Source organism: Bison bison, unplaced genomic scaffold, assembly GCF_000754665.1.
Source record: "Bison bison bison isolate TAMUID 2011002044 unplaced genomic scaffold, Bison_UMD1.0 scf7180017864205, whole genome shotgun sequence".
NCBI classification, from domain to species: Eukaryota; Metazoa; Chordata; class Mammalia; order Artiodactyla; family Bovidae; genus Bison; species Bison bison.
In genome coordinates, this window is record NW_011494777.1 from 3213315 (window position 1) to 3225601 (window position 12287).

Here is a 12287-nt window from a genome sequence, read left to right on the forward strand (position 1 = left end):
CCAGGGTTTCAGTATTCAATTTGTTTACTCTGAGCCAAATGCAGCCTCTTAAGCTGATGAAAGGAGGGTGAAAGAGAGAGAGAAGGCTTTTAGGAGCTCACTTTAAAAGCTCAAAAGGTGTCTGGGACATTAAATAGCTGTTAAAAGCTCTAGTTGGATAATTTAAGTGTAAATGAGTGTGAACTATATAGATTAAATTTGCCTTAAAATACCAGCCTGAAAAATTAAGGGAAGACTATTTGAGACAAACACAGTTTGCCTTTTTTTCAAAACCTGAATGCTTTGAAAAAATAATTTCAGAGTCTCAATGAAAGCTAAATGCAGTCAGATTTAACTGCCCCTAATGATCTCCCCATTAAAAGCTACAATTCAGTAATAATTATACCCACATTCAAATAAGTACATGTGTTTATACACACACCACCATATAAAGTGTATGGGTTTAGTCTAAGCTTTTAAAACCTTTTTCTATCAGAAATGATAAGAAAAATATATATATATATGCAAAAGTTCAGCCTGTGAATCTGAAACTGTGGATGAGAAAAAAAAAAAAACTTCATAATTTGGTATATTGGTTCCTTTTATCTTTTTAAGTGAAAGTGAAGTCGCTCAGTCGTGTCCAACTCTTTGCGACCCCATGGATAGCAGCCTGCACCAGGCTCCTCCATCCATGGGATTTTCCAGGCAAGAGTACTGGAGTGCATTGCCATTTCCTTCTCCAGGGAATCTTCCCGACCCAGGGATCAAACCCAAGTCTCCCACATTGTAGACAGACGCTTTACCGTCTGAGCCACCAGGGAAGTCCTATTTATGTTTTTGGGTACTGTTATTCTTATGATTAAAATTGTAATATACCTTCCTAGTGTATTTTGCCCCAAAATCGTGACTAAAGTTTGTCATTTTGCTAAATTAATTTGTGAAGAATGTCTGTGCTTCCTTCTAAGGATATGCACTCTGAAATAATGTTACTCTAAAATACCAAGTTTTCAACCCTAATTGTAACCTATGTCTTTCTTCATTATGTTCATTACGCAGGGAGGTTACACATGAAAAAATATCTTCTTAATTATTCATCATTGTTATCATTCTTGGTCTATTAAAGCCATATTTTGCTTGATTTTAATATGATTTTCTCTCAAATTTAAACATTATGAGCAACATTTGATAAAAAAACATAGTCTATTATGAACAGTGCGTGCTCTCTGTTGCTCTGGTTTTTAACATGTGGTGCCTTTTCTTATTTTTATCAGGGCTCTGTGGGTTCAAAGGAAAGGGTACCAAGCTTGAGAGATGAGAAAATCAGAGCATAATAATGCCCATGACCTTGGCCTAGGTTGCAGAGGCAACCAGGGGAGCTCTTTGGCTACAGAATGGTTTTCCTACTCTTTCAACTTTCTGTGTTCCATTGTAGTATGCCACAAACATTCAAGTTTTCTAGCCCAATATTATTGATATGGTATTTGGAGAGATCATCAAAGTAACAGTTTGAGGTGGGGTTGTAAAGAATGATATGATACACACATGGAATCTTCGAGTACAGAAATTCACACTGAGGATGCTGTGTCACCATTGTGAAGTCACCGTCTCTTAAGAGTTGTGGGATCAGGTTCCATTCTGAAGGGCCTGAAATTTTCTAGGCATCCCTGAACCTTAGGCTGATAGCTCAGCTAGCCTATGTTGAGTACTATGGCAGTACTAAATTTATCCTAGTCCTAAACCGTAATTTCTATGAAATCATGAATTTAATGTGCAATTGTTTAAAAAATATTCACTAAATCAACATATGATATGGCTTTAATTTCCATTCATTCACATTTGTTGTTGTTGCTATTAAGTCTCTCAGTCGTGTCCGACTCTTTGCAACCCCATGGACTGCAGCATGCCAGGCTTCCCTGTCCTTCATCAACTCCCAGAGCTTGCTCAAGCTCATGCCCATTGAGTTGGTGATGAAATCAAGCCATCTAGTCCTCTGTTGTCCTCTTCTCCTCCTGCCTTCAATATTTCCCAGCATCAGGGTCTTTTCCAATGAGTCAGCTCTTCACATCAGGTGGCCAATGTATTGGAGCTTCAGCATCGGTCCTTCCGATGAATAGTCAGGTGTGATTTCCTATAGGTTTGACTGGTTTGATTTCCTTGCAGTCCAAGAGACTTTCAAGAGTCTTCTCCAATACCACAGTTGAAAATCATCAATTCTTTGGCACTCAGCCTTCTTTATGGTCCAACTGTCACATCCATACATGACCACTGGAAAAACCATAGCTTTGACCATATGGACCTTTGTTGGCAAAGTAATGTCTCTGGTTTTTAATATGCTATCTAGGTTTGTCGTAGCTTTTCTTCCAAGGAGCAAGCGTTCATTCAATACCATCTAAAATTATTGTGCATAGTAAGTATCCCATAATTTCTAAAATACTGGTCTAGCCTATTTGTCTGATAGAATATCTCAAATAAATCCAGTTAAATTCAGCAGACACTGGCCTGCTGTGGTATAAGATCCTAGTAGCCCATGGGGATTCAAAGATGAAAAATACTCATTTCCTGTACTAGAGGTGCTCATCACCTCCTTGTATTCTGGTAGTAACATCTATCTTGTGTATCACTGGCTTTTCTGGATGAATCAGTTACCCTTGAAGTTTAGTTGTCTTAAGCAGCAAGTGTTTTATTATTTCTTGAGGAGTCCGCAGATGGACTGAGTGGTGTTTTTAGTTTGGGTCAGATCAGCCAATCTCTGAGGTCTGCCAGAGGCTCTGCTGGGCTGGATGGATTCATTCATGTCTGGCCATCAGCTTGGCTACAGCTGGGGTGATGGGGAGACCTGGCCCCACACTCTTTTCATCCTGCGGGCAGCAGAGCTCTTTCCCACAGGGATGGTCACAGGTGTCCCCACAACGCCCACTGAGCAACGAATAGGAGCCTCTTTAGCACTGGTTTGCTAATGTGTCTTTGTCCAAAGCAAGTCACCAGCCAAGCTGAGTTTCAGGGAAGGAAGAAACAGGCCCTCTCTTTTATTGGGAGAGGAGCAAAGTCACAGTACAAAGTTGCTTGCATACAGGACAAGAGGAATTTGTGGCCACTTCCAACCTACTGTAACACATAGAACATTGCTGGGCATGTCAGAGAAGAGCTCGGGACACAGAGCTGAAAAGGGAATCAGCCTTGATGCATTGAGGAAGACTTGGAAGAGCTGATGGCCTGTGTGTAATGTTCTGGAGGACAAGTGGAAGCCTTTTGAGTATAAGAAATCTGATTAGGAGAACTAGATCAGGAAGGACAGTTATAGAGGACTGGGGGCTCAAGTGCATGGAGGAGAGAAGTAACCCAACTGCTCAGCCCTGGGTAGAGGACAAGGCTGCACTATAACCAGGATCCTGGAATCACTCATCAGCTACTGCATCATCCTGATTACAGTGCTGCTAATTTTATTATTATAGGGTTTGTCTTTAAATTTTAGTTTTCTCCCAGATCAAATAAAAATGAACTATCTTTTTAAAAAATCAATGCACACACACACACACAGCATTTTTACCAGTTTCTGCAAAAATCCTAATCTTTGCAGTAGTCCCCATTCTTTGTCAATTAAAAAAAAAAAAAAAACTTCTCTGATCAAGATCAAGATGTTTCATAGTGCTAATCATGAAATCTTGGAAGCCTATACATTATTTCTTAATTTTTTTAATTAAATTGTTTTTTCAAACTTTAAACTGTTTGTTTTGAGTTGGCGTACAGCCAGTTAACAATGCTGTGATAGTTTCAGGTGGACAGTGAAGGGATTCAGCCGTACATATACACATATCTATTCTCCCCCAAACACCCCCTCCCATCCAGGCTGCCGCATAACATTGAGCAGAGTTCCCTGTGCTGTACAGTAGGTCCTTGTTAATTATCCATTTTGAGCATAGCAGTGTGTATATGACCTTCCCTAACTATCCCCTTCCCCTAAAACAAATTTTTTTTTGCAAGTGTAAATTTGTCTTTTTTATTTTCTAGGGTGTTTGTACCTTAACTTTGCAAATTAACTTTTGAGAGAGATGTTTTAGAAGATTCACATGATCAAGCCAAGGCCTGGGTACCTTCTGGACTGTGGAATCTCAGAGCCCAGTTTTTCCAAGCTCCTTTCCATCATCATTTCCATAATCAATGTTGATTAAAACATTCAACTACTCTCTTAACCACAACTTCAGATTCAACTCAAATTGCAGTTGGATTTCTTCATTTTATTATTTAGAGCCTCAAGTAAGGTTAACCAAGTTTCCTTAGTTCAATCATTCATTCAAACACTGCTCTAGACACAAGAATAAAATACACACAGAGCCATGAGGCCATGGAGCGTCCAGACTAGCAGAAGACTGAGACAATGTTTGTATTGGGTTGACCAATAAGTTCATTCGAGTTTTTCCATAAAATGTAATGGGAAAACCAGAATGAATCTTTTGGCCAACCCAATAGTAAGGGAGTTTGTTGTGGTGATTGTTTGGTGACAAGAGCTTTGGAAAAACTGAACAAGTAGAACAGAATCGGGGGATCAAGAGTGCAGTGGGGTAGGGAGTGTGGGCTGCAGTTTCACCAGGGTATTCAGGGTAAGCTTTCTGGAAAGAGAGACAGTTGAGCAAAGGCTTGAAGGAGGTGAGGGGTTGGCCATGCATGGAGAAAGAGGAGACGGGGCGTGTAGAGGTCTCGATGCAGAAATGCGCCTGACACAGCTGTTACTGAGCAGTCAGAGTGGCTGGGCTGAAGGAGCGCTGAAGGAGGGGAGATGGGAGATGGGAGATGCCAGGGGGAAGGAAGGAGGCAGGGTATTCCCAGCCTCGTGAACCACGGGAAGAGCGTTACACAGCTTCCTGACCTGGAGGAGGGAGAGCATAAGACAGGTTTGTTTTATTGTTGTCCTTGCTGACTCAGTTGAGTGTGGTTGGTGGTGTGGCCATTGTCACGCTGGGGCTTACGCACGTGAAGAATCCCACTCCCCGTCCCACTATGCTGGTGTGCTCCATGCCCCTGAAAGGCCCTGCGCACATTGATGTGTATTGTACAGATGACATTGAGCTTGGCCAGGCTATATCATCAGCCTGCTTGTCCTCTGTGGCCCCAGAGCCCATGGCTTGGTTTGGGTACCTGGCCTACCCAGACCCAGTGTTTGTCACCACAAGTCTTAGACTCGCTCTGCGTTCTCATCCTTCTTCGGTGAGTTTTGGATCACATGCCTACACGTGTTAAGCCTTAGCTTTGTCTCCTTCACTGGGTTTTTCTGATACTTAGAGATTTTGTGTGAAAAGCGTGATGCTATGATGATGATGGTGATGGTGACGGTAGTGGTGGTGGTTTAATCCACACATGCTGTTCTTCTGCAAGGCCAGGTGGGGCCCTGCCCTGGGCATGCCTTTCAATGCAAGGTTCACAGTTGCTGCTCTGGTGAGGAGGGAACGCTGGGTCCCTCAACTTCCTCCTGGAGAGCTCCTTTCCACTCTGTTGATGCTGAGTCAGGGCATGGTCACAAAATCCTCAAAAGAATTCAAGGTTTTCACAGCCCCCAACACACACAATACACTCGCATCTCTTCTGATGTATAGGCAGGTTACATGTGAAAAAAAAATTGCCTCTGGGCCCTAGGGTGGTTATTGACAATGTCTCACTGCAGTCTGGGGATTGCATCCATCACAGGGACAAAGCTGTAAGGTTCCACTGATTAGAGAAGACACCGCACTTTCGAGAGTTCAGTCACTAAAGAAACCAAAGGGACCCCAGACGTGGAGAGTGGGGTTGTGGACACAAGGTGCTGTGGTGTCCCGAGCCCTCAAGGTAATAAGTAATAGCCACCCTGCTCCTCAGGCTCCAGATAACCATCAGCAGAAGGTGGACCCTGAAGGAATCATCCCTGAGTTTTCAGAACCTACAAGGATGTTTGACTCCTTCTGAAAAGCTCACTCATCTGTCAGTGACTAGCAAGCTGAGGTTGCAGCAGTCAGGTCTCCATTCGGGATGAGGCTTCATTTCATCTCTGATGAGGGGTAGTTGCAGTTCATAGAGTTCTCCTGTGTATCTCCTTTTGTTATTGCTGTTAGGGATACCCTCTCTTATTACAGGAATAAGGAAATTATGGTAATGATTAAAATTTGGAAGAGGGACATGCAATTAGAGGACCCACATAGTCCATGGGGTCACAAAGAGTCGGACACGACTAACACATACTATAAGAGACCCAGCTCTCTCCCAGTGCACCTGTTCTTGTTTTTACTTCATCTCCAGAAGTCTCATAAAAGTGGTTTATCCAGGAAAGCAGGTTCAGAGAAGTTAAGTAAATGTACCAACATCATACATCTCTCAGGGAGTAGGAGTGAAATTTGAATTTTAGTCTTTTTGAGATAGGATCCAGATTGATTTACACTAGAGAAAAATTCATTCCACTTCACATTTCACCACCCCCTCCCCCAAAGAATAAGAAATTCTAATACATGTAGAAACCCATGACTCCTCTAAAGACACTCCCTTCTGCATTCTCACTGTGGTGGAGCTGAGAATGAAGAAGGCGACAAAGAGGGAACATACCTTTGAGTCGAGTTTCCGTGACTTCACTCGTGAGGAAAGAGGGTCGGTCAGAGCAGAGTCACTGCACACAGGCTCCCCCAACCAAAGGCTGGGAGGGAAGTTCACAGGGAGAGGAGGCTTGTCTGAGGAGCCCTGTTGTGTCAGCGAGGCAACGCCCCGCAGTGGGAAAAACCAGGGACAAGGGAGAGAGAAGGGAGGGGCAGGCGGGGACAGGGACACCAAGAGGGGAGCGGGGCAACCGCCTCATCTCTGTATCACGCTGTGCATTTGCCTTCGTTTTTCTGATCTGTCCATCAGCTGCTAACACCCAATTCTCTAAAACTAAATACAACTTGAGCAAATTAAGGGAAAGGCTTTGGAGAACCCAATTACTGTGAGTCTCCCAGTTGCTTGGAAATGGACTTCATTTCCCCTGTAATGAGTCAAATGGGGAGTGACAGCCAGGCCAGATGAGGCGCATCCTGATCGGGCTTCCTCTGTCAGACGTGTGTAGAGAGAGAGAGACTGTGTGGATTGTCTCTGAGACACCCCTGAGTGTGTGCGTGTGTGTGTGTGCATGCTTGTGTGTGTGCCTGCATGCATCCTTAGGCCAAATTGAAAGACACCTGTTTCTAGGAAACTGTTATTTTTTTCTCCTCAATTTATCACAGTGGTTGCTACCACTTGAGAATCTAGTAGGTTTCTGAGAAAAGTTATGTTTATTATGGAAGTCATTTATTAATAATAAATAGAGGTGAGACTGTTAGAAACAGACATATTTTGTTTCCGTACACCTCGTGTGAAGGCACTAATGGAGAGCTGACTTCAGCCTTACAAACTGGGCTCATTTTCTTGAATTACTTCTCTAGGTTATCTTTGGTTCCTTCATCCACTCAATCAACAAATACTTCATGCAAGCCTGCTCTCTGCCATGCATTGTGATGGGTGCAGAGTGGTCGCAGAGCAAGGTCCGCAGTGTTCCTCTACAGGAAGTCCTGATCTGGGGAAGTCAGACACACCAGAAGCCAAGTATCTAGAAGATAATGTGTTATCTATTCTACTAGAACTTTCCCTTTGAAGAATAATATGGAGTCTTCCAAATTCAACTTGGTAATATTTGCCCCTATATATCTATTGTGAAGGGTGTGCTCTTTGTCAGACTCTATCTGAGAGTATGCTGTGTGCTGTGCTCCGTCGCTCAGTTGTGTCTGACTTTTTAGGACCCCATGGACTGTGGCCCACCAAGAACCCCATGGACTGTGGCCCACCAAGAACCCCTGTGAATGGAATTCTCCAGGCAAGAATACTAGAGTGGGTTGCCATTTCCTCCTCCAGGGGTTCTTCCCAGCCCAGGGATCGAACCCACGTCTCCTGCATCTCCTGCATTGGCAGATGGACTCTTTACCACTGCACCACCTGGGAAGCCCCATCCTAGAGCATACAGACTCACATTTCTATTTTAATCCTAAAATGTAGATTCGGACAGTGGACAAGTGTGACTTTTCTTATGTGTGATGTGAGTCTTTCATTCTTGAACCTCTCAGTACTGGGAAATTGTATCATTTCATATTCATCCACTCAACAAATGGTTGCTGGACGTCTCTTTTGTTCCACCTGTCATGCTAGATACTGGGATTCCAGGGGTAAACACGTATTATACAGACCCTACTCTCATATAGATTTTAATCCATCAAGGGAAATCAACATTAAACAAAGCATTTCACTGTAATAATTTAATTACGGCTGTGATTAATTGATATGATGGAAAAGGACAGAATGCTGTCCAAGTGTGCAGTGAGGCATGGCATAGTTTGGGGGAAGAGAGAGTTTTCAGGAAAGACTTTCTTGATAAATGAAACCATAATGCGAGTCAGTCATGTGGAGAGGACACAGGGTAGCTTTACAGGTAAAAATGTTTTATTGTTGTTGTTCTCAGGTAAGTGTGTCTTTTTCTGAGGGTGGGTGGGTTTGGTGCTGAGACATCCATGGAGATATGAAAGCAAGACTTCCCTGTGAGCAATTAGAACTGGTGACCATGAGGTAGCATGATTTGTAGGTGACGGGAAGCCCCATCCTCTGAACTTGAACCTGCTCCAGCCCTTGCTACACACCTTTGGTCTTAGAAAAACCACTGATTTAGATAAAACGTTTTTTCAGTTGTATAGCATCCTCTATTCACACAGGCATCCTTCTGGGATGGCCAGGCACGTACAAACTCCTGCAGTAAAGAAACACTCAGTGTGTGGAATGTAGCTGCAGGGAAAGTGGAAAGAACAGGTGAGGTGTGTGTCCAGTGTGCGTCAAAGATAGCCTTTTCCTGTTCTGTGTTCATTAGTGTGCTTATATGGATAACCAGTGCCGGGTTCTGTTCGTGAGGCCCTACTGACATACTTCAGTTAACTTTATCATCCCCAACCATTCATGCAAAGATGGAGTGGCCAGGAGAGGCCTGATGAGTTGCTCTGGCCACATCCTGTGCCTAGGGTCAACTCCAGAGGGACGCACAGCTCTCTCCACACTGGCCGGGTTGGCCCTCCACAATGACATGCGAAATGCACATGGCACAGATCTTCCCTCCCTTAATCCACCCACAAGTGTACTGATGCCTGACGCCGCAGCACAGTACCAAACAAGGCAACACCGCCCAACACAGGGCAGTGTTTGCTGAGTACCTCCGGAGAGCCAGCAGTGTGCCGAGGACTCGGGGCACAGAGACAGCAGGACAGACAGGGCTCCTTCCCCAGTGGGGTCTGTCATCGGGTCAGCAGGTACAGCAGCAGGTGGGCCCTCTGGATGCAGGGTGGAGGGTGTTCCCGGCACTCAGGAAGTAGAGCAGGTGGGATAGCAGAGTGGGGGCGTTTCACCTGCCTGGCTGTCAAATGCAGGTGAGGTGCTAATCACCTGCTGAGGGACGTGAAGCAGCCTGATAGAGAAGGCAAGGGAACAGTTTCGAGGGCCAAAGAATAGACAGCGTGCAGACCTGACGTCCAGCCAGGACCCAGCGCATCACGGGTTCAATACTGCTGCAGTGGAGCGAGAGGAGGGGTAGGGACATTGTCGGAAGGTCTAGCTTCCTCAGATTACAAGATAATCACAGTGACAGCGTTGTGTCCAGAAGCCAGGGCCTGGAAATTGCATCTGACAGTCTGCCTTCTTCCTCTGTGGTATCGTCTTCTGAGAGGCTGCCTGCTGCACCACATGCCTCTGGAGCCTCCGCCTCTCAGAGATAGCTTTCTTTGAATGAGAGTCTCAGAAACCGCCCCAACCCCTGTTGGAGTCTCAGAAACCACCCCAACCCTTGCCATTTTACAGGTGAGAAAGCTGAGGTCTGGTCATGAACTGGGCAAGGTCACTGAACCACAGGCAGATCTAAAGTTAGCATCCTGGTTGTTCAGTCTGCAGCCTTTACACTGGGAGACCATCATAATTTTACCCCCTTCTCAAAAACAAACAAACAAACAAACAAACAAAAAACCACAAGAGATAACAAACTTGTTAGTTATTGAAACCTACAATTAAAAGCAGTTTGGACTATGTAGCTTCTTTCTGGTTTGTAAAAAGTTCATTTGTACCTTTCTTTAGGTTCCACATATAAGTAGTATCATATGATATTTGTCTTTCTCTTTTTGGCTTACTTCCCTCAGTGGGACACTGTCTAGGTCCATCCATGTCGCTGCAAATGGCACTGTTTCATTCTTCGATGGATGAGTAGTTTTCCATTGTATGTATGTTCCACATCTTCTTTATTCATTCGTCTGTTGATAGACATTTCTGTTGCTTCCATGTCTTGGCTATTGTGAATAGTGCTGCAATGAAAAATAAATATGTGATGTATGTATATACAGACATATAATACACACATTTTATAAATATATATTTAAAACCGAGTCACTTTGCTGTACACCTGAAACTAACACAGTAGTATAAATCAACTATACTTCAATTTAAAAAAATAAACATTAAAAAAAAGAAAAAAGTATGCATCAGAAATGATGGATCTGTTAATTTAGAAAAGCAGCTTGGACTTCCATCCTTTGTGAACTCCTTGGTCGGGATTGAACATGTGTGGGAGAGCCAAGGTCTCTTGAAATCGCTATGGCATTTGCTTTCTCTGCTGCTTGAGGGGTAGAGCTCTCGTTTCCGGCTGCTGTCTCCCTCTCTTCCGTGCTATTGGATTTCCATCACTAGGTGACGGGAGTCATGGGTCTGTGTTGGAGCAATGACCTATGAACCTTCCTATTTTACAAAATAATTCTCTTAAAACTAAAAATAAGAAAAAGATTCCTTATAAAACAATAATGGAAGCAAAGACCATGTCTAAAGGCAACAAATAGAAATAAAACTATTTTCTCTGTTTTCCCTAGAGCTAATTATAAGCAAGAGACTGTCCTCAGATCTAAAGAACTCTGCTAAAAAAAAACCCTCTTCCATCCATCCTCCGCCTCCTGCATAGGTCAAGTTAGTCTCATTCTTTTCCTGAATTTCCTCTGCCCTTCAAGACTTAGCTGTGCCTCAAACTGTATAAACCAGAGCCTCCTGTTCTTTTCAAGTAGCCAGCTTAAGATTGTCTTCTCTTCTCCTTTTTTAGATGTGTTATTTTTTCTCTGAGAGAATTCCTGCTCTTCTCCTATCCATCATGTTGTTTGTACACTGCGTGTGGGGGAGCGGGCTCCTTATTTAAGTGCCTTGAGTTATGTACCTTCTCCTATAAACTATTTTAAGATACAAAGAGATGAATTTCAGAGATTCATGCACTGTTGTTATTAGAATTAAACTCACAGCTCCTCTGCTGTGCCCCGGATCCAACGCACACACCTTCTGCAGCATCAGTCGTGTTCCGCTCAGTCCTGTCCGACTCTTTACGACTCCATGGACTGTAGCCCACCAGGCTCCTCTGTCCATTGGATTCTCCAGGCAAGGATACTGGGGTTGGTTGGCATTTCCTTCTCCAAGGGATTTTCCCGACCCAGGGATCAAATCCAGGTCTCCTGCATTGCAGGCAGACGCTTTACCCTCTGAGCCACCAGGGAAGCCATAAACTATTTTAAGATACAAATAGATGAATTTCAGAGATTCATGCACTGTCATTATTAGAACTAAACTCACAGCTCCTCTGCTGTGCCCCGGATCCAATGCACATGTCTCCTGGCAGCATCCCCATCAGGTCCTCCCTTGACTTCTGTCCAGAGATCCCCAAGGACATCCCTGTTGCTCTGGATGCCATGGCTTCAGGAACAAGCCTCCTTCTGATGCAGTCCCACCATCTCCCAGGGAGGACCGCCCACTAATGAAGGCTGTGTCCCAGAAGCCATGTGGAGTAAATGTGCTTCCACGTCTACACGATGCCGCTGTACTTACTCGAGGGCAGTGGTGATGCCTCTCTTGACTCTGCCCATCTTTGCATCGTCCAGTGTCCGGGGGAGGCCCCTCTCAGCTCTGCGTGTGTTCTGCACCCAGTCTTCCTGGAGTGCACCAGCCTCTCTGACATGCTGTCCCCAGATCCAGTCTGAGCAAAGAATGAGTCTTTCTTCATTTTGTTTTCATACTTTGCTTTCATACTTAGACTTAATACCCCTACTATGTAAACTAAAGTAAATCTGTGATCAGATTTACATTTTGAGCAGTTATTTCTCTTTTTAAACTCAGGACTGGGAGAACACTGTAAAACTCTTGAGGATTTTGCACACATATTGTTATTAAAACACACCTCCCCACTGAGTTTTTAAGTTATCACATAAGAATCTATAACAATTAAAACAGAATAG